Here is a 23986-nt window from a genome sequence, read left to right as displayed (position 1 = left end):
ATTTACAACTCTGACTTTTTTCTCATTTTCTTTCCAGAGCACATAGTAAGTTCTTGTTGGTTCATTCGTTCATTGAACAGTGTTTAGAAGTTTGAACAAGCTTGAACAACTTGCCATCATTTTGTTCACTTGTATTCATCTTACTCTCACCACTAGAACTGCAAGGTCCATGAGGGCAGAGGCAGTGTCTGTTGCTGGGTGAGTGACTGGATTGACCTCAAAGCATGTCTGAAGACTGAAATGGGCCAGGCAAGGAGATGGACACTGGAGGCCTGGATTCTGGGCTCAGTCATACCTCCAGGAACATAACTTTCTCTCGACTCTGGAGTCTTCACAGACCTTCCTTCTGCTGTGAGGCACTGGAGAATCACTTGAGACCAGACTCAGGGAACTCTTCCCTGATGGGAAGACATTCATTCATCCACTCCATGTCTCTGAAGCCCCAAGGGAAGGATCTGAATCCCCTAGTCTGAAGAGTCAGCAAGTTTCCAACATAGCAATTGTGATAAAAAGGGAGAATTGATAAAGGAGGGAGCAGCCCCACCTCAGTAACAACAGAGGGAGGAATATTCCAGCTAGTACATGTACTTAATATGAAAGCAGACATGTGCCAAGACCCTTCTTTCATGGGTATTAGGTGTTCCCAAATATAAGAAACATCCATTCTTGCCCACAGGCCTCACTGGATACTATCCAAGATGTCTAGAGAATAAGAGGAAAGAGAGAATCATAATATCTAAAAGGTGGAAACAACCCAAATGTTCACCAATGGATGAACGGATAAACAAAGTGTGACATATCCATACAATGGAATATTAGCCTTGAAAAGGAATGAAGTACTGATAAATGCTACAACACGGATGAACCTTGAAAACACTATGCTCAATGGAAGAAGCTAGTCACAGTAGGTCTCTTATTATATGATGCCATTCATATGAAAGTCTGGAATAGGGAAATCTACAGAGACTGAAAGTACATTAGGGATGTTAAGGGCAAGAAGGAATATGGGGGGATAGGGAGGTGATAGCTAAAGGTTACAAGATTTCTTTTTGAGGTGATGAAAATATTCTAAAATTAACTATGGTGATGGTTTGACAACCTGTGAATATACTAAAACCACTGAGTTGTACATTTCAAATGGTGAATTTTATGACACATGAATTATACCTCAAGAAAGTTGTTTTTTAAAAAGACAGCGTAAGGGGTAGGGGGAAGTTGAGACGAAGCAGGAAAACTGTGATCAGAAACAAAGCTCAGGGGCTGTCTGGCCTGGCTGCCCCAAGTCAAAGCCTGCATTTCACACAGGCAATGTTAGGGTAGCACCCAAGCCACGACTCGGAAAGATAAATTGACCCCAGAAGGTATAGGGCTGGGTCCCTTCTCCCCTGACAGCTCCCTTTCTGTTTTTTCTGGCACAATAAACTCTGTCATCTTGTATAAATAGGAGAAATTTATGGCAGTTTTCCCTCTTCTTCTCCCTGGTGGGCTACTAGGAAAGGTCCAGGGGGAGGAGAGAGCCTGAAATTCCAAAAATATAAATGTGGAAAGACTGGAGGGGGTCGAGGAGTCTCTTTGCCTGCCTTGGCTCTGGCCCCAGCTCTCCTTTCCCTTTGCATGTTTGACCATCTGGGTGATGGGGAGGGTAGAGAACTGGTGCAGCCCGTTCTCTCTGCAAGCCCAAAAGAGATGGATCCCAAAGCAGATATCTGACAGGAGAGGCACAAGGGAAATTAAGGAAATAGGCTTGGCTGTCCCATGAAATTATTGGAGGAGACACAGGCCACTGCCCTCCTTCCTGGATTTGGCTATTTTTGTACTTCCCTGTTTGTTGAGGCAGCCTGATACAGTGGGAAGAGAACTCATCCTAGATTTACAAAGATTGATAGAGAAAGTAAGTGTGTGACCTTAAGCAAGTCATGTCTTCTCTCCGGGCCTCACCTGTAAAGAGAGAGAGGGGACTGAATTTATCAGGGGTTTTCAAATGAGTTTAACTCTGGGGTCCTTCCTTCAAATAAAACTGTATGTAGTGACCCAACATGAACACGAGCCTGCTGAGCTTCTTGAAGGTAGGAATGGGAGTCTCAGGGCCCTGTGGTGAATGGCGAGAGGCTTGTCCAAGCACAAGATGATCTCCATGGCTTTTCCAGCCCTGTCCTCAGGAGGGATTTGCCCCCATGGTGAAGAGGCTCAGTTCTGCACACCCAGTGGGCTTGAAATCCAGCTCCACCCCCTCCTGTGTGTCCCTCAGCACATAACTTACCTTCCTTGAACCTGTTTCCTCGTGTTTAAATTGGAATAATAGTAACACATATCTCAGAGGATTGTCACATAGATTACACTAAATAATGTGCATAGAGTCCTTCGCATACTATCTGGCCCAATAAATATTATTATAGTTATTCCGTGATCTGATGTAATCAGTTTTTTATTTTGAGACAGAATCTCATTTTGTAGCCCAGACTGGTGCACAGTGGCATGATGTCAGTTCACTGCAACCTCCGCCTCCGGGGTTCAAGCAATTCTCCTATCTCAGCCTCCCAAGTAGCTGGGATTACAGGAGTGTGCCACTGTGTCCAGCTAATTTTTGTATTTTTTAGTAGAGATGGGATTTTACCATGTTGGCCAGACTGGTCTCAAACTCCTGGCCTCAAGTGATCCGCCTGCCTCAGCCCCACACAGTGCTGGGATTACAGGCGCGAGCCATCGCACCTGGCCTGATATAATCTTTTTAATTTGAAATATCTGGTCTGAGAAGGTGAATTAGAAAGGATGACAGCAAAACTGCTATAACACAAAGGCCCCAAAACACAGTAGCATATAGAAAACAGAAGTTTATTTCTCACTTAGTCTGGGAGGAAGCGGTTCCAGAGAGCAGGCAGCTCTGTTCCTCCTAGTCAGTCAGGGACGTGTGTTCCTTTCTACCTTTGCTTTGTCTTCTCTTAGGGATATCTTTTCAGTTGCCTTGTCAAACCTGTCTCAGGCACATATGCCCAGCTCATGAAAGAGAGAACACAAAGGAGAATTTACTCAATGCCGTCAGGCTTTGAGGACATGCTCATCTCACATTCCCCTGTGTCTACACCTGGCAACAAGAGCAGCTGGGAAATGGAGTGTCCAGCTGGGTGTCCCTCCACCCTCGTGCAGCAAGGAAGTAAGAGATTTTAGTGGACAATGGGCAGTCTTAATCCAGGGCTCAAACCCACACCTGAGCTGTCCTCTTCCTCTTCTCTTCCTAAAGGAAGGGAAATAAACTCTACAGCTCAGGAAACAATGTGACCACCCATCCCCTACCCAATCAGGTCCCTGCCATTCATCCCAAGATCAGCTGTCTTGGGAAAGTGGCTTGGAAGCCTCCCTCCAGAAAGACCACCCTTCTGTCCATCTTCTTCACATGGGTGGATGTGAGAAAAGTTTCTGTCCCCACTGCCTGCCTGCCACTCCCTGTCTCAGTTTCAGCTCACGCTCTAGCCCTTTGTTCCCAGTCACCAAGAGTGACTACAAATGCGGGGGAACAGGAGGACCTGAAACAGTCATGGAAATTGAGACCGGGACACAGAAGCCATGCTCAGAGGCAGCCTAGGTGAGGGTTCTGATGCCAGGAAATCCAGCTACTACTGTGTAACCTAAAGTGGGGATTAAGCTCTCAGAACTTCAATGAACTCTTTTGGAAATCGGGATAAGAAACCCACTTGTCAGGGCTGTTGTGAACATCAAATGTGATCATGTATGTACCTAGTACATAGTATGCCTTCAATAAATGGTAAGGCAAACCCAAGGCAAATTGAATTCATGTCCATTACTCTGACCCAGCCTTTGCATAAATTCTTTTTTCTTCTCCTTCCTTGTCAATGCATGGCTCCCTCCCTCTTCTTTACTTCCTATCCTCATTCCCCTACCACCTGAACCCTGATCTGGAATCTCTTTTCTCAGGAAATCTTCCATGATTGAAAAATTCCTGCTTGGCCCCTTCTCACTCCAATACTCTATCTTCGCCCATCTTCCATCTACCCCATGGTCCTGGCCCAAGTTTACATGTGTCCCATCTCTCCCTTCAAAAACCATGCAGCAATGGAAGGACTTTAAGTTTGTCATCAAGCAGATCAGAGTTCAGATGCCAACTCTGCCAAGTTCTAGCTTTAGGACTTTGTCAGATCACTTCCCCTCTTTGAATCTCTGTCTTCCCAACCCTCTGGTGAGGTCAAGTGTGTGTGGGCTGGTACATAAAGGATATTTAATCTCCTCTGCTCTACCCAACCTCCCCCAACTCACACTCCCAGGACTAACTCTCTACTAAAGGGAGTTCTTAGACCAAGAAAGTAATTCTCCCATTACCAGCCCCACTCCAACCCTGCACAGGGAAAAAGAAGTGACTTCGAGTCTATGGGTCTTGGAGGGACCACCAACCCAAGATCTAGAGCAGAGGAAGGACTTGGATATCCCAGCTTCCAGGGTCATAGGATCTCTCCCCAAGCCCTCATATGCAGCCCCAGTTGCAGGACTAGCTTCAGGGATAGGAGTGAAAGAGTTGATCTGATTCCAATCTTAGCCTGTAAGTAGTAGCTCACCTGTGCCTCTATTTTCAACCTTCCTAGATCAGAAGAGCAACAATATCAATGACAACTAAAGCTTACACAGTGTTTCCTATGGGATAGGCATTGTTCCAGGCTCTTCGTACTATAACTCGTTTAATCCTGACAGCAGCCTTTGAGCTAGGTACTATTAACCCCGTTTTACAGACAAGGAAACTAAAGCACAAGGGGTTAAGTAACTTGCCTAGGTCATACAACTCACATAAGGCATGACCGAGATTCAAAACCAGGCCGTCTAGCTCCAGAATCCATCCTGTTAACCACTCTGCCATAAAAAGAGCTAACACTTACTGGCAGTTTCTATGTGCCAAGCACTGTGGAAAACACATGGCATGTATTTCTTCTAATTCCAAATAACCCCCTGAGATAAGTTCTATTATTAGTATCCCTGTTTTACAGGTCAAGAAACTAAGGCAGAGAGAAAAGTTAAGCAACTTGCCCTGAGTCACACAGCTAGATATTAATAGTTTCAGAACTCCTAGCTGTTTTGCCTCAAATCCCACCTCCCCACCCCTGCTCAAAGCCCCTCCCCTTCTAGGTGGGTTGTTTAGTTCCTATCACCAGTTCTTCACAAATCGGCTTTACCCCCCACAGCCTACAACCCTTGTTCTCCAAAACTGTTGACCTCTGTCCCTTTCCCTTCCCACTTTCTCCCTAGTCCCTCTGCTCCCCACAAGGTCCCCCAAACCATTCTGTCTCTCTCCCTCTGATCCCCACCCACCCTCCCCCACAACTCCTGCTGAAACAGATGAATTTCACCAAAAAAGACCATCAGACTTTCCCCAAGCAGGCCCCCACTGTGCCTGATCGCACACCCCCAGGGGAGGCACCACAGTGGCTAAGCTGGAGAGCCAGAAATAAAATCCTCATTCTACTTCCCTGCCCCCTCTTCCCATCACTCATCTGGGAATCCAGAGTGAAGACGGGAGCTAAAGTGCAGAGCATTCATTTAATATTAACAAATTGAAATGAATTCTTTTAATGCCAGTTAACTTGGAGCGGCCCCTTATTAATAGTAATTTAGATTCATACTTGGGAGACGCAGGGACAGGGGCTGGGCCAAATGTGCCCAGAATGTCAATGTGACTGGGGAACTGAAAGGGGAGGGGCGACAGTTGTACTTCTGCCCAGTTGGGTTCTGTTTCCCTGAGAGAAATAGACAGTCACTGGAGGCGGATCTTTGGGAAACACAAATTACTCTTGTAAGTTTATTTTTGTTACTTCAAGGAATCTGAATAGTTTGAAGCCATGTCACACCATTTTAATATTTTCACAGTAATGCTAAAAAGAATTTCCTCAGAGCTGGGATTTACTTCAAACCCTCTCCTAAGCCAAACCTTACTGACCAAAGGGACAAGTCCCCAGGCCAGATCTCTACCCTTCTTTGTTCAGAGCTAGAGCCAGAGATCAATATGGGCTTCCCCAATCCCTGCCCCTTCTGCCTTACCCAAAACTAAAGGGAAGAATCAACACTGTGTGTCTCTCTGAGAAGTCTCCCCCAGGAGGTAAAAGACCCAAAGGGCTGACCCCTAAGCTAACAGCTTACATTTAAGGAAGAAAAACAATCTGCCTTCACTTTTCTTAGAATTTAGGGAAAAAATGAGAACTTAAAATTCAATTTCATGTATCAGAGTTCTCCAGAATACAGCCAAGTGGAAAGAACTTAGTCCCAAATGAAAAAGTTGAACAGAAATTCTGCTCTCACTCGTTTTGCCGGCTTGGAGGTCAGACTGGAGGTGTCCTGAACTAGAACCAGAGCATAGGTTCTGACCCAAGAAGGACACTGTCTACTTCCCAGGCATCCCTCCTTGGCTGGGAGGAGAGGGGAGGATGAGTCCATTGGAAGCTGAGAATTGTGGAAGCTGGGGATGGGAGTTTTGAGATGGAGGAGGCAGGAGCATGAAGGAGGTCAGGGAAAGGCAAGTAAATCTACTAACCATTGCAGTTTATAAAATAAAAACCTTAAAAATGGTTTAACATGCAAAAGGTTAAATTTTAAAAAGAGGTCAGGTTTTAAAGAAGGTAAAATACCTCAAATTTAAACATAATAAAAATGAGGAAAATACACAAAATATTTCAAGCAAATTGTTCTTCAGAAGAGGAGAGGTTGGAATTAATCAAAAGGCCTTTTTTACACCCCCCCCCCCAAGAGTTTCCCAAACAATAAATTCATTTACAAAACGAAAAGAGGAATCAACACAAAACCTCATCCACATACAGAGAAAAATAAATAGTGGTGATTCTGTAACAGCTGAAAAACTAGTAAGGGAGGAGAAAAATGAATAAACTCTAAATCCATTAGGTGATATTTATAAATAGCAAAATTGGAGGATGGAATGGAGGAAGGAGTTGAACTTATCATTAAAGAAGTAACACATGTGAAAACATAAGGTGTAACTCATCCCCAAAGAAAAGTAAACTCTCCATAAAGTAGCAAGTATAGAAATTTATTGAAAAGGAGGAAAGTACCACTCACCCCCCCCCCCCAATATAAGTGTATGAATTTCAATTAAAATTTTCTCCAAATCCGAGATAGGTTACACAAAAGAATACAAAAAGACTTTTTTTCTTTCAACTAAGAGGAAAAACAAAATCCGATTTAAATTCACTAATGGGACAGGAAGGGAGGCTGTGGTTTGCAGGTGCTAGTAAACCGGGTGAGGGTTGTGAAGAGTTTGAGGGGTAGAGGACCAGCTTACCCCGCTTTGGAGCCGCGGCAGCCAACAGGAGTAGCAAAGGACCCTGCCAGTGCCTGATTGATAGGAGAAATAAGGAATAGGGGACTCGGGTGCCCCTAGACGAATGAGGAGGATGGAAAGACTGGGGGTGCCCACCTCCCCTCCTCTGCCCACCTCCCTCCCTCTGGTACCCAGGCCTAGAGAGCTACTGAAAGTTACAAATTGCTTACATTATTAGCTCATCCCGGGCGGCCTGGTCATTGGCCAGCCCCTGGCCACGTGATCCCTCATACCAATCGATCGAATTTCTAGTCGCAATTCTCGGTCTATCCCTCAGCTCTGGGGAGAAAGTGGGGGCTGTGGCGTGGGGGCTGAGGTCCAGTTTGGGGCGGGGTGGGAGAGGAGTCCTTGAGTATCCTGTCCCAGGGCCAAACCCTCAGAAGTCCAGTCTTCAGGACCTCCTTGAGCCGACTTCCACCGATGGAGGGGGGTCTTCGGGGCGCCTGCTGGGTTCTCAGGACTCTTCAGATCCTAGTTTGGACTCCTCCAGGTTAGAAAGGATGGGCTCAGCACATCTGGTGAGGCAGGCAGGTCCTCGCTGCAGCACAGAATGATCCCATGGCCCTCAAGGCGTGGTGTCAGCTGAAAGTTCACTGATGCGTGAGCCTTCTGCCTCCCTCCTCCTTTGAAAGAGCAGGGTGTGCCCCGCTTCTAAAAGCCCTGGGGCTCCAGCAAGCGGACACCGCTTTCCAGGACAGGTGCAAACAGGGACGGTGTGAAGCCGAGGTGGAGACAATGCGATCACGCGTGGCACTGGCGTATCCCACAGAAGATGAGGTGAATGTGTGTCACCGGAGGCATATGGGGTGATGGCAAAACCAACAATGGTGTCCAGGCATGTGCCCAGTGGAAAGGGGGAACAAGTGGCCTTTCCCTGAGCGCCAAGGAAACCCAAAGAAGACCTGGGAACCTGGACGGGGCTTGTGCCTCAGTCCAAGCCACATTTTGAAATGCCTGCCAGAGGAGCACAGAGGTTTCTGCAACATTCACCCCACCCCGAAACCTCCACCGCCCAGGTAGCCCTGACACAACCTTCCCTGCACCCAGCCCCAACCCCATCCCCAGGCCCAGCCCAGTTACTTTGGTTTCCTGACATTCGTTACAGCCAAAAGATTCAGGGAATTAGTCCACCTATGAGCAGAGGAGAGGATATCCCTCATTTGTAAGACAGGACGTGCAAAGGAAATGGGACACCACCTGTCCTAGAAGACAAGGACAGTCATGATCACCTAGTGCTCATTCTATGCAATCCACCCACTGATGAGGTGAAACAAGGAGACCAAAGAAGCTTCCTTGTCTGAGACACGCACGGAAGCCAAGTGTTCCAGGCTTATCAGACCTGCCCAATCCAGCAGAAACAGGTTTGGAGAGAGAAAGAGTCATGTCGCGGATCTCCAGAAAGTGTCTCCCTGATGGACTGGGAAGCGATCTTCGTAGAAGTTATTCAGCCAGACCAAGAGGCAACAAGGCCCCTCAGAAACAGGGGAGACAGAGCAAGGGGAGGACAGAGCACAGGCCAGAGCCCAGGCAGGTTACAGAACCTTGCCACCGCCACCGGCATAAGGGGAGGGGTGCAAAACGGGTGACTTGTCCAGAGAGGCCAGCATTCCAGGGACAGGGATTGTTGCCGTCTCCCATTCCCGGCTTCCTCTTCAGAACTGTATCGTGGTGTGGCTTCATTGCTCAGAGAAGAGCCGTGCAGGGGTACAACCATCTTCTTGGAGGTGGATCTGCTCCTCTCCTGCTGGACAATGAGCTGCTGTGGGGTTTTGTCCTGGGCTGGAGTGTGGTCCTCTTGATCCTAGAAAAGAGGCCGCTCAGGATGGGGATGAGACTTCGATTGCTCCGGGACCGACGCATCTCCTCACGTGATCGAGGACTACACAAACCCAAAGTGGAACCGCCCTGAAAACGATGGACAACCAGCCACAGGACTGAGGCAGAGACGCAGAAAGAGGCTCACCAAAGACTGGCCGACATGCAAAAAATCCCATTTTGGCGAACAGAGCACATTCGTCCAAAGACACACACGCACACGGGCATACACACAGAAACACACACACACAGACTGACAGAGACAGGGAAAGAAACACACAAAGGGTGAGACAGAGAGAGAAGAGAGAATGGGAGACACACACACACAAAGGGTGAGACAGAGAGAGAAGAGAGAATGGGAGACACACACACACACACACAGTCCTACAGCGGTGGCACAGAAACACACACTCCCAGGCAACCCCTGAGGCTAATAGTGGAAAATATGTATCTAAGAATACACTTGGAACAGAAATGTGAAAAACCGAAAGTAAGAGATATTATGAAGGATCAAATATAAAATGACCCAGTGCTAAAGAGGCAACAAAGAAAAGTGTAGAAGAAAATGATAAGAGGCATTGTGCCTTAATGAGTTTGTGCTACTATATAAGAAAATACACTAGGCTGGGTAATTTCTGAAGAACAGAAATGTATTTCTCACAGTTCCATAGGCTAGAAGTCCAATATCAAGGTGCCAGCAGGATTGGTGTCTGGTGAGGGCCTGGTCTCTGCATTCAAGATGGTACCTTGTGCACTGTGTCTTCAGGAGGAGATGCACTGTGTCCTCACATGGCAGAAGGCGGAAGGGCAAAACAGGGGAAGCCCACTCCCTCCAGTCCTTGTGTAAGGATCCTACACCCATTTGTGAAGACTCTCCCTTCATGACTGAATCACTACCTAGAAGCCCTACTTCCTAATCCTATGACATTGGTGATTAATTTTAGCGGGACACATTCAGAGCATAGCACCCTATATTCAATTTCTTAAAAATTATTTTGTTGTTTCGCTTTTCTGTTTTTCAAATGGCTAAAAGTGCACAAAATTGGATTAATCATAATCCTTGGCTCATAGCACACCTTGGCTCCTATTTCACCCTTGTCTGTGCCTGGGCCTCTGTGTAAATGTATTTGAACAATATGGTAATCACCTGTGAACTTACAACGCAACCAAAGAACTAGGGTTCTGACCCTAACATCTGCTCCTCCTCTGTCCTTTTTCCTGATTTTCACCCTTCAGCCCGAGGGTAACTACTACCCTGAATTTATGTTTAGGATTCTCTTCCTTTAAAAAAAACACATTGTTTTATTGCATACATGATTACCCTAAATGACATGTTATTTAGTTTTTAAGGGTATAATTTATTTACCCATTCTCCTATTAATTTACCCATTCTCTAATTAATGAACATTTGGCTTATTTCCAGATTTTTGCTATTATGAATGGCATTACATGAGCATTTTTTTTTTTAACTACTTCTGGTACATATGGGCAAGAGTTTCTCCAGGGCCTATGGTAGAGGAATTACTTTGCCATAACATATGAGAATGCTCAAATTTATAAGATAATCCAAATTGCTTTCCAAAGTGGTTGTTCTAATTTAAACTCTCACCTCTTGTATTAGTTTGAAATGATCTTGTTGATCCGCAGTCTCTCCACATGTGGTGATATGGTTTGGCTGTGTCCACACCCAAATCCCAGCTTGAATTCTATCTCCTAGAATTCCCATATGTTGTCGGAGGGACCCAGGGTGAGGTAATTGAATCACGGAGGCCAGTCTTTCCTGTGCTGTTCTCATGATAGTGAATAAGTCTCATGAGATCTGATGGGTTTATCAGGAGTTTCTGCTTTGGCTTCCTCCTCATTTTCTCTTGCTGCTGCCATGTAAGAAGTGCCTTTTACCTCCTGCCATGACTCTGAGGCCTCAGGCCCCACCATGTGGGACTGTAAATCCAATTACAGTTCTTTTTCTTTACACCTCTTTTTCTTCTCAGACTTGGGTATGTCTTTATCAGCAGTGTGAAAACAGACTAATACAGTAAACTGATACCAGTGGAGAGGGGTGCTCCTGAAAAGACACCCAAAAATGTGCAAGCGACTTTGAAACTTGGTAACAGGCAGAGGTTGGAACAGTTTGGAGGGCTCAGAAGAACACTGGAAAATGTGGGAAAATTTGGAACCTCCTAGAGACTTGCTGAATGACTTTGACAAAAGTGCTGATAGTGTTTTGAACAATAAGGTCCAGGCCAAGATGGTCTCAGATGGAGATGAGGAACTTGTTGTGAATTGGAGCAAAGGTAATCCTCATGTTTTAGCGAAGACAATGGCAGCATTTTGCCCCTGTCCTAGAGATTTGTAGAACTTTGAACTTGAGAGTGATAATTTAGGGTATCTGCTGGAAGAAATTTCTAAGCAGTAAAGCATTCAAGAGGTGACTTGGGTGATGTTAAAGGCCTTCGGTTTTATAAAGGAAGCAGAGCATACAGTTTTGGAAAATTTGCAGCCTGACAATGTGATAGGGAAGAAAATCCCATTTTCTGAGGATAAATTCAAGCTGTCCGCAGAAATTTGCATAAGTAACAAGAAGCTGAATGTTAATCCCAAAAACAATGGGGAATATGTCTACAGGACATGTCACAGGTCATCACAGCAGCCCCTCCCATCACAAGCCAGGGTACTAGGAGGATAAAATGGATTTCTGTGCTGGGCCAGGTTCACTGTGCTGTGTGTAGTCTAGGGCCTTGTTTCTCTGCGTTTCAGCTCCTCCAGCCATGGCTGAAAGGGGACAACATAGAACTCAGGCCATGGCTCTGAGAGTGCAAGCACCAAGCCTTGGCAGCTTCCATGTTGTGTTCAGCGTGCACATGCATAGAAGTCAAGAATTGAGGTTTGGAAACCTCCCCTAGATTTCAGAGGGTGTTTGAAAACACCTGGACGTCCAAGCAGAAGTTTGCTGCAGGGGTGGTGCTCTGATGGAGAAACTCTGCTAGGGCTGTGCAGAAGAGAAATGTGGGGTCAGAGCCCCTATACAGAGTCCCTACTGGGGCACTTCCTATTGGAGCTGTGAGGAGAGGGCCACTCTCCTCCAGACCCCAGAATGGTAGAATCACTGACAGCTTGCACCATGAGCCTGGAAAAGCTGCGGACACTCAACATCAGCCCATGAAAACAGCCAGGAGGTGGGCTATACCCTGCAAAGCCACAGGGGCAGAACTACTCAAGGCTGTGGGACCCCACCTCTTGCATCAGCATGACCTTGATGTGAAACATGGAGTCAAAGGAGATCATTTTGGAGCTTTAAAATTTGACTACCTTGCTGGATTTTGGACTTGCATGGGGCCTGTAACCCCTTTGTTTTGGCAAATTTCTCCCATTTGGAACAGCTGTATTTACTTAATTACCTGTACCCCCATTGTATCTAGGAGGTAACTAGCTTGATTTGGATTTTACAGGGTCATGGGCAGAAGAGACTTGCCTTGTCTCAGATGAGACTTTGGACAGTGGACATTTGGGTTAATACTGAAATGAGTTAAGACTTTGGGGGACTGTTGGGAAGGCATGATCAGTTTTGAAGTGTGAGGACATGATATTTGGAGGGGCCAGGAGCAGAATAATATGGTTTGACTATGTCCCTACCCACATCTCAACTTGAATTGTATTGCTCAGGATTCCCACGTGTTCGGGGAGGGAACCAGGGGGAGGTAGTTGAATCTTTATGGCTGGTCTTTCCCATGCTATTCTTGTGATAGTGAATAAGTCTCACAAGATCTGATGGGTTTATCAGTGGTTTCGTCTTTTGCTTCTTTTGCCGCCTTCTCATATTCTCTTGCCACTGCCATGTAAGAAGTGCTGTTCATCCACTGCCATAACTCTGAGGCCTCCTCAGCCCTGTGGAGCCCTTAATGCAATTAAGCCTCTTTTTCTTCCTTGTCTCGGGTATGTCTTTATCAGCAGTGTGAATATGGACTAATACATTTTGTATTGTCAAACTTCTTAATATTTGTGGAGAGAATAGATGTGTAGTATCTTGTGCATTTCCCTGATTACTAATGAGGTTGAGAAAATTTTTATGTTTTGCAGGCTTTCTCTTTTGTGAAATCCCTATTAATGCCTTTTCCCAATTTTCTGTTGGGTTGCTATCTTTAAAATTAGAAATAACTGTCATCAATCCAAAAGCTTACACATGGTGGATACCTTCACACCAGTTCACAGTACAAAGTAACTCCTTGCTTGTAGAAAACATTATTATCATTATTATTTTTGAGATGGAATTTGACTCTTGTAGCCCAGGCTGGAGTGCGATGGTGTGATCTCGGCTCACTGCAACCTCTGCCTCCCAGGTTCAAAGGATTCTCCTGCCTCAGCCTCCGAAGCAGCTGGGATTACCGGCGCGCACCACGATGGCCTGCTAATTTTTTGTATTTTTGTAGAGACGGGGATTCACCATGTTGGCCAAGCTGGTCTTGAACTCCTGACCTCAGGTGATCCACTTGCCTCAACCTTCCAAAGCATTGGGATTACAGGCAGGAGCCACCACACCCAGACTAGAAAACATTATTCAATAGCAAACAGTAGCAATATGCTTGGGGGTTTTAGGATTGATTATTTTTGAATCTCTAGAAAAGCTCAATGCATTACCTTAGGCTATAATCTCAGGGCAGAGTCTCATCTGTTAATGGGGGGTTGGTCTAAGGGTCCTTCTAGCTCTCAGATTAATGGTTTCCCATGTTGAACTGCTCCATGTCACCCACCCATCCTCGCTTTTGTTTGTTTGTTTTTACAGAGACGAGGTCTCACTATATTGCCCAGGCTGGACTTGAACTCCTGGCCTTAAGCGATCCTCCTGCCTTGGCCTCCCAAAGTGCTGGAGTTACAGATGTGAGCCTCTGTGCTCAGCCCATCCTTGGCTGTTCAAGTGTAGAGGTAAGTAGTAGATGCCAAGTTTACCTCCAGGTCAGAAGGGACAGATGTCCCAGGGCAGAATCATAACCATAATCAGGCCTCCCACTGCATGAAGACATTATGTTCTGAAGCTTAAACCCGGACAAAGGTCTGACCAGTAGCACTGTGTTCATGAATGTCAGGTCAAAAATTTAAAACTGGGACTATCCAGAAGAACCTGGTAGATGCAGGTGCAGTCCACAGTCCAATGGTCAGCCTTGATAACAGGCCACCTGTTCTTTCTCTTTATCATGGAGTCCTTGATGTAAAAATCGATGACACTTTCTTGCTTCTGGTGTGCTTCCGTTTCTTCATTTTCCATAAGTAGTTTCCTCCATCCCACCTCCCAACAGGCCACAGTCAATTCAGGACATTTTAACCATGAAAATGAGTCTCCATAACACGAATTTAGAGGCCAGACAGGGTGGATAACGCCTGTAATCCCAGCACTCTGTGAGGCTGAAGTAGGGGAATGGCTTAAGCTTAGGAGCTTCAGACCAGCCTGGGCAACATGGTGAAACCCTGTCTCTAACAAAAAATAAATAAATAAATAAAAATAAGCCATGTATGGTGGTGCATGCTACTAGTCCCAGCTACTCAGGAGGCTGAGGTGGGAGGATTGTGGGGCCAAGGAGGTCAAGTATGGAGTGGGCCAAGATCATGCCACTGCAATCCAGCCTGGGTAATGGAGTGAGACCTCATATCAAGAAACAGAAAAATATTTAAAGGACAGGCTGACTTTCTTGTTACAAGACAATGCTCATTTGCTATTCCATAAATCCTAGGGCACCTCTTAAGAATTATGCTAAATCTATACTACCCGTGCTCTATAAATGGAACAACAACACTTGGATGATATCAGAGCTGTTTACCGCATGGGTTACTTAGTATTTTAATCCCACTGTTGAGACCTACAGCTCCGAAAAAAAGATTCATTTCAAATACTTCAGCTTTTTGACAATGTACCTGGTGACTAAAGAGCTCTAATGGAGATGCACAGGGAAACGCATGCTGGTCTCATGCCTGCCAACACAACATCTATTCTGTAGTCCATGGATTGAGGCATCATTTTGACTTTCAAGTCTTACTATTTGAGAAATGTATTTCATAAGGCTGTTACTGCCATAGGTCATGATTCCTTTGATGGATCTGGGCAAAGTCAATTCGAAACCTTCTGGAAAGGATTCACTATGACAGATGCCACTAAGAACATTCATGATTCACCAAAGGAGGTAAAAATAGCATTAATAGGAGTCTGGAAGAAGTTGATTCCAACCCTCATAAATGACTTTGAGGGGTTCAAGACCTTAGCAGAGGAAGTAGCCACAGTTGTGGTGAAGATAGCAAGAAAACTAGAATTACAAGTGGAGCCTGAAGATGTGAGTGAATTGCTGCAATCTTTTTTTTTTTTCCGTTTTCCTCTTAGTTTTATTTTTATAGCACTATACTTACATATATTTTTGTAAACAAAATATATCTCCTCAAACTTTTAAACAAAGTGTTCTGTTACTTTCCTTAAGGGTTAGAATGTTCTATGACAAATATTATGTACATGAAATTAGGAATGGAGTGATACAAAAGTTTAACAGTTGTTTTAAAAAATTATATTGGCTGGGCACAGTGGCTCACGCCTGTAATCCCAACACTTTGGGAGGCAGAGGTGGGCGGATCACAAGGTCAGGAGTTCGAGACCAGCCTGGCCAACATGGTGAAACCCCATCTCTACTAAAAATACAAAAATTAGCCAGATGTGGTGGCGGGTACCTGTAATCCCAGCTACTCAGGAGGCTGAGGCAGGAGAATCACTTGAAACTGGAAGGCGGAGATTGCAGTGAACCAACATCACACCACTGCACTCCAGCTTGGGCAACAAGAGCGAAACGCCATCAAAAAAAGAAAAATTATATTACATCCTTATAACATGGAATGAAAACAAATCTGAGCATATGCTGGTATAATCAGATCTGTGATCTTTATTAAAATGTAAATTACCAGATAATCTCTAACAAAACAACCCACAGTATTTTCAATTGCAAAGAAATGTTTCCTACCTTGCCTGCTTCTCTTTCTAAGTCGACATACTCTCGGCTAGGTGTTTGTCGCTGTTCTCCCTGCCAGCTGGCCAGAAAAAACTGGAGAGACAGATTGGTTCCTGTGGCCACAAAAGCCTTTTAGAAAAATCAATACAAACAGGATCAGGAGCAGGACATTACATAAATTATGCAAGCAGTCATTTATTTTTACATCAGTTTATGTCTTAAGCCAGGCAGCACAGAGAATACTTAAAAGTAAAAAAAACATGCACTCATCATTTTTCTTAAGTATTAAGTTACAAACATCTGATTCCATTTTGAGGACATTTGCCATTGGCTGCTTAAATATAAAATCAGACATGGAATCAATACTTTCTTTCAGGTCATTTTTTGCTGACGTTAGGATCTCACACTGCTAATGTCTAACCAGAAGCCACCATCCATCTTTGCATTTAAAAACTTCTATTTTTAAATGTAAAAATTTCTATTTTTAAATGTAAAAATCACTGAAAATCTAAAGATTTTGAATTTTAAAGAACACCACAATTTAAAATTGTATAAATGAGACACTTTAATTTTCCTTGATTTCCCTTGCTGAAACACTGCATAGCAGGCAGTACATAAAAAATGCACTTGGAATTGTCTCTCCTCTGATAAACCATACATCGGCATGGGATGTGACAGTACTCTCTAAAACCCTAGATGATTTTTAAAAATATGTCTTTTCTCACATTTGACTTTAGGAGAACTTGGTCTGACTACAACAAAGAGAAAAGTATTCATCTAATATTTATAAAAGATTTGGATGTTAGAGCTCAACAGATGCAACAATCTAAAACCACTTCAATAAAGTGTCATTTTATGTAGGCCTTGAGCAAGTTACCTCTATATTTCCCTCATGCAAAAAACAAAGACATTACCCCTTTCCCAAAGGAAATTAAGAAAAAAAGAAGTAAAACCATTTTTGAAAAAATACATTTTTCATCATCTAAATGTAAACTCTTCTTTGCTGAAACCAGAAAAAGTTTTTTGTTTGGTTTATTCTACTAATTCAGTTCTGAAGCATAATTGGTTTCCATGCATAGAGTCTTCATCTCAAATCAAGAGGTTCACATTTGGGGCAATTTGTTTAAAGCCATCAACCAAGTTAGCTATCCAATAGTTCCCCTGATGGTTAACAGCTTAGATTCTTTAGAGGTAAAAATTATACTTCCTATTTCTATTACTGGCACTGTCGGTACACTTGTCAACCTAAATGCTAAACCTCTAAACCTCTTTGATGGCATTTCCCTAATCAACTGGGGTACCATTTTCATGTGGTAAATGTTTTATATCCATAGAAACTGAGCTAACATCAATATTACAACATCATTTTAAAAAATCTTTCAGGCAAGGAGCAGTGGTTCACACTCGTAATCCCAGCCCTTTGGGAGGCGAGGCAGGTGGACCATCTGAGGTCAGGAGTACAAGACCAGCCTGGCCAACATGGTGAAACCCTGTCTCTACTAAAAATACAAAAAATTAGCTGGGCATGGTGGCAGACGCCTGTAATCCCAGCTACTTGGGAGGATGAGGCAGGAGAATCACCTGAACCTGGGAGGCAGAGGTTGCATGCAGTCAGCCAAGATTGCACCACTGTGCTCCAGCCTGGACAACAAGGCGAGACTCCATCACAAAAACAAAAAACAAAAAAAACTTCCCGTGTACTATGAGCATAAATCTTAACAAAAAACCCCCCAACACTAGTTAAAAAAAAAAAAGTTTCTGGGAGGGAAACTGCCCAGGCTGTATGACCTGAAGCATAACTCAGTTTCCTCACAAATTAATTATTTGTAAAGTGCTTAAAACAGTACCAAGTAAATGCTATGAAAGTGTCTGCTGAATAATATGATAAATAACTTTAAGCTCAACAAGAAAGCCAACTTTTTCAGCTTCAGATAATGAAATTCTCAGAGCAGAGTGGTGGCAGAAAAGACACAGCCCATGAACGACTGCCCCGTGTCAAAATCCCTGTGGCTTGTTTCTTCAGTATTCACCTAGTAGCAAATCCTTCCACCTCCAGTGTACCCCAAATCAGTTCTGTGCTAAGACACTCTGCAGATCGTATTACCTCATCTCCTGTCTTGATGCCAACCTCAGAAGAGATTTCCTGCTTCATCACCATATGTCCATTATCTCATAAAGATCCCTCTCTGAGACAGAAGTGGTAAACACAGATCATTCTAGAATAACATTTTCCAAACTTATGTGACCATGGAATTCTTTTAATGAAATACCTACATATAGGTAAGAGTTGGAAAAAGTCTGTTCCAAAATATTAATATGGTGTCAACATCGTCATAGGAAAATAAAGATAAAAATAAACAAAATGAAAACATTAAAATGCTACACTAGTATGACGCCTATATTTAAGATTTCCAGGTTGTCTTATGCTTTATAGGTTTCACAAATTATAAAATAGCACACCTTGTGCCAATCCAACATACTTTTTACCAATCTTTAGAATTAGAAATATGTATTGGTTTTTACTCTTCTCACCACAGAGTAACCATACTTCTTATAAATATTTTTTCTTTATTTGATTATTAGTGTTGAAGACGTCTCCAACATTCTTAACTACATAAGAATTGGTAAGAATAGGCCGGGTGCAGTGGCTTAAGCCTGTAATCCCAGCACTTTGGGAGGCCAACACAGGCAGATCACGAGGTCAGAAGTTTAACACCAGTCTGGCCAATATAGTGAAACCCCATCTCTACTAAAATACAAAAAATTAGCCGGGTGTGGTGGTGTGCGCCTGTAATCCTAGCTACTCGGGAGGCTGAGGCAGGAGAATCGTGTGAACCCAGGAGGCAGAGGTTGCAGTGAGCCGAGAGCCAAGATCGTGCCATTGCTCTCCAGCCTAGCCAACAGTGCAAGACGCCGTCTCGGAAAAAAAAAAAAAAAAAAAAAAAAAAACAACGGTGAAACTCTGTCTCTACTAAAAATACAAAAACAAAATTAGCCAGGCGTGGTGGCAGGCGACTGTAGTCCCAGTTACTCGGGAGGCTGAGGCGGGAGAATGGCGTGAACCCAGGAGGCAGAGCTTGCAGTGAGCCGAGATCGTGCCACTGCACTCCAGCCTGGGCGACAGAACAAGACTCCGTCTCAAAAAAAAAAAAAAAAAAAAGAATTGATAAGAATAAATCAAGGCCGGGTGCAGTGGCTCACTGAGGCGGGCACATCACTTGAGGCCAGGAGTTGGAGACCAGCCTGGCCAACATGGTGAAACCCATCTCTACTAAAAATACAAAAACCAGCCAGGCGTGGTGGCAGGCGCCTGTAAACCCAGCAAGTCAGGAGGCTGAAGCAGGAGGTGGAGGTTGCAGTGAACCGAGATGGCACCACTGCACTCCAGCCAGAGTGACAGAGTAAGATCCAGTCTCAAAAAAGAATAAATCAGATTCTACTACAGATTCTTCGACCTGTGTTCACTTTTATTTAATGCTGATTGGGTTTTACAGTTAAAAACTCAATTGGCATAAAATAAGGAGGCTGATTGAGTTTTATAGTTAAAGAGAGATGATCAACACAGCCTTTAAATTATTTCACATCTAAATGCAAAATGAGGCTGGGAGTGGTGGCTCACGCCTGTAATCCCAGCACTTTGGGAGGCCAAGGTCGGTGGATCACCTGAGGTCAGGAGTTTGAGACCAGCCTGGCAAACATGGTGAAACTCCGTCTCTACTAAAAATACAAAAATTAGCTGGGCGTGGTGGTATACGCCTGTAATCCCAGCTACTCAGGAGGCTGGGTCAAGACAATCACTTGAACCTGGGGGGCGGAGGTTGCACTGAGCTAAGATCATGCCACTGCACTCCAGCCTGGGCAACAGCAAAATGAATTCTTCATTAACCTCACTGATACATCAAGGAGATGTTCCAAATAAGAAGAGGACAACAGGGCAGGAGAAAGGTTGGGAATAGTTTTGAGAACTATGGATATCCTTGCCATTTATGGCTGCTGTCAAAACAGGCAAAATAATGCCTTTTTCCACAGCCAAATAGGAAGAAACCCAGCCTGTTCATAAGTCATAAGATAAATTTCAGGCATTAAATTAAGCAGCCTCTAAATTCAAATAATTAAGTACCTCTGATATAAAAGGTATTGTGAAAAATAGCTGTATCCAGAGGGGTTTATACAAAATTAATGAGGTCTCTACCCTCTAGGAGCTAAGGATCCTGTAATTAAATGTGGGTTAACACTGAATTAAAGGAGGGAAACTAGAAAGAGAGAAAACTAGGAAATGTGAAATTCCTCTCCAAATACCAATAGTTACATTATTTAACAAAATAAGACATGAGCCGTCTTAAGTGCAAACCTCACACAGCATTCAATCTACCTTCTTTAACCTTTAATACTTCTCAGAAATTTAAAACTTGTAAAATGTGTCGGATCAGATACTTGTTTTATTTTTGGAGACAGGGTCTCACTCTGTCACCCAGGCTGGAGTGCAGTGGTACGATCATGGCTAACTGCAGCCTCGACCTCCCGGGCTCAGGTGAGGATCAGATTATTTGGAAGCGGGGAAGGTCTAGAATGTTTAATTCATCCTGGAAATAAATTCATGACAAACACTAACCACCTATAATACTACTATAATATTACAGCATTTCAGATATCCTATGGGTTGAATTCATAATTCCATTCAGCAAAGTCTGAGATGACAGAAAACACCCTACTAGCTATGATTCACCAAATTTCCAAAAAAATTCAGCTTTCAAAGATAGTGATGATAATACAACACATGGGGCTGCGTATGGTGATGCCGAGCCTGTAGTCCCAGCTATTGGGAGGCTGAGGCAAGAGGATCGCTTGAGCCCAGAAGTTTGAGGCTGTAGTGCCTCATGATTGTGCCTGTGAACAGCCACTGCAAGGCCACACAGCAAGACCTCTCTCTTAAAAAAAAAAAAAAAAAAAAAAAAAAACAAGACCAGACGCGGTGGCTCACACCTGTAATCCCAGCACTTTGGAAGGCCGAGGTGGGAGGATTACTTAAGGTCAGGAGTTCAAAACCAGCCTGGCCAACATGGTGAAACCCTGTCTCTACTAAAAATACAAAACAATTAGCCGGGCGTGGTGGTATGTGCCTGTAATCCCAGCTACTCAGGAGGCTGAGGCAGGAGAATCGCTTTAACCCGGGAGGCGAAGGTTGCAGCGAGCCAAGATCATGCTGCTGTGCTTCCAGCCTGGGTAACAGCGAGACTCCGTCTCAAAACAAAAAAGCAAACAGTGAGAGTACAAGTACTTTGTAACTTATCTTTTATACTTGCATCCTTCACCTCCAGGAAATTCTATCGTCAGGTGTACCACCTTCCCTTTGCAAAAGGTAACCCAGGCAAAGGATGACACAATCATCGCACCAGCTAATGAATTCTTTTCTTATACCACTCAGTGCCAAAACCTAAAAGTATGTCTTATGCACTTCAATCATATAAATACTACAATTACTCAAGAAATTTGCAAGTGGGCTAAAAGCTTGAGACTCTCTTTCATAACATGCACTAATGACCAAATATTCAGGAGCTCCTGATAAATTTAACCAGTATCTTCTCACTATTACAACTCTAAAAAGCCTTCACTTAAAATATCAAAATATTCTTTAAAAATAAATTTGAGTTCAGTGATGTAAAGGGAGAATTTTATGGCATATGAATTATATCTGAATAAAAATAAACTGGTTTTATAAAGGGGGTGGGAGAAGTAAATTTCCAATGTCTTCCTACTGTTAACCCAAATTCAAATCGCACCTAGCTTCAAGCCTCTAACAATGCAGTGAGTCCAAGTCACCGAGCAGAGAGTAACAGCATTCCATTAGACAGTGCTTCAACTTTTTGAAAAATAATCAGGCCGGACGCAGTGGCTCACGCCTGTAATCCCAGCACTCTGGGAGGTCGACGAGGGCGGATCACTTGAGGTCAGGAGGCCAGCTTGGCCAACAAGGTGAAACCCCGTCTCTACTAAAAATGCAAAAATTAGCCGGGCGTGGTGGCAGGCACCTGTAATCCTAGCTACTCAGGAGGCTGAGGCAGAAAAATCTCTTGAACCCAGGAGGCGAAGGTTACAGTGAGCCGAGATCGAGCCACTATACTCCAGCCTGGGCAACAGAGCAAGACTCTACCTCAAAAAAATAGTAATAATCAACCTCTTTTCTTGGTTTCTTCCTACCACTCCCTCCTCATCAGCACCTCCAACAAGGCAAACCAAAAAGATGAGAGGAACTAGGACCCTTGGATTTTTTTTTCAACCCAAGGTATGGTGAAGATGCACTAAATCTGCCTCCTAAAACAAGGACCTCGAGATCAACCGTGGGTTTTGCCCATCTGTGCAGTTTTTAGGAACGGCAGCCCTACTCAGGACATGGGGATAATGGTTTCTTTCTGATTCTCCTGAAGCTTAACATTCTAAGAAAATGACATTTTTAGGGCCTTTTTCCCCCCTCCCCTCTCTATTAGAATAAATAACTGGAGGAAAGATTTCTACTCGGCGATCTGGTAGTGAGACCGCTTGACACAGAGAATTACCGACAGATCTACCTTCTAAGAAACAAACTTATCGCCGACCTTGAATGAAGCTCCACTTCTTTTTCCGAATGGGGGTTTGCTTGCTACAAATACCCTGAACCCTTCTTCGGTGTCGCAGCCTAAACAATGCCCTTCGCTTGTTTAGTCTGGCTCGGGTTCGAGCTCCACTCGCGGTGCTCCGTTGGCCGACACGCGCCACCGCGGCGAGCCCCAGGAAAAGCGTCTCCCCACGAGCACCGGCCCGCGGCATCTGGTTTCGCATTTTGAATCCCGAGTAGGAAGTGAGACGGCGCCCACTCAGTTCCTGCCGCGCCGCCGTCCGGAACCGGCCTGGGCCGCCGCGGCCCCGCGCAACAAGTGACCCGCGCGCGCCCCGGGCCAGCCGACTTACGATTTCCGAGCGGCCGTCGCGGCAGGCGTTCTGGAAGCGCGCCCGGGGTTCCTCGTGGGGCCGGTCCCTGAAGCCCGTGTACTTAATCTGCAAGGCAAGACGGCCCGAAATTAGGAGCCAAATCCGCGGCGCCGCCCGCGCGCCCGCCCTCCCAGCGCGGCGCCGATAAGGGCAAGCAGAGGCTGCGGGCGATGACCGCCCCGGCGAGATTGCCCCTCCGCGGGCGCACCGACTGGGACTCCCGGGGACCGTGCCGCCCAAACTTTTCTCCGCCCGGGCCCACTCGGGGCGCGCTGCGGCCTCCTAGCCGCCCGCCCGCCTCACCTCACACTCGCGGCTCAGCTTCCTAAAAAAACTCCTCGTTCTCGAACTTGCTTCTCTGGTCGGGCACGACACGCGGCATCTTCCCGCCCTGAGGCCGCGCCGGCCGGCCGCGCTCGGGGCTTGCACGGGCACCCGCTGGCTGGCTCCGCGCTGACCGACTGACCGCCCACCCGCAGCGCCCGGACGCCCGCTTCCCTTTGTTTCAGGCGCCCGCCCACGTGGGCTCCCGTTCCGGGCAGTCTGAGGAGCCGCCGCCCGCTCGAGCCCAACCCACGCCGCCGCCGCCGCCTCAGCCGTTGCCTGCCGCCCGCGCAGCCCCAGCGCTCGCCGTCCCCGGCCGCCGCCGCCACCGCCGCCACTTCCTATCACCGCCCACCCCGCCCCCGCCGGCCCCACCCCTCCTCGCGCGCCCGCCCGCCCCCAACTCCGGCAAACAAGAGGCACCATTCACAACTCCGCGGCCCACGCCGCGCATGCGCCACCCGCCCGCTGGCGGAGCGGCCGGGCTGTGGCGCCCCGGGGCTCCTTCCGCGCCAGGGCCCTTTTCCCCCTGCTCGCCCGCGGCCACTCGGCGTGGAGCTGTCGTTGGGGGATCCGC

General features: G+C 45.5%; 1 pseudogene; it reads right to left on the bottom strand.

Annotated features, from left to right (window-relative positions):
* Window positions 1-1724: 1724 nt before the first annotated feature.
* On the bottom strand, window positions 1725-23705 carry LOC134809715 (core-binding factor subunit beta-like; annotated as a pseudogene).
* Between the last annotated feature and the right edge of the window lie 281 nt (window positions 23706-23986).

The sequence above is a fragment of the Pan troglodytes genome, chromosome 23, assembly GCF_028858775.2.
Source record: "Pan troglodytes isolate AG18354 chromosome 23, NHGRI_mPanTro3-v2.0_pri, whole genome shotgun sequence".
In the NCBI taxonomy this organism is placed as follows: Eukaryota; Metazoa; Chordata; class Mammalia; order Primates; family Hominidae; genus Pan; species Pan troglodytes.
The sequence above is the reverse complement of the archived record's forward strand: the minus strand, read 5'-3'. Positions and strand labels throughout refer to the sequence as shown.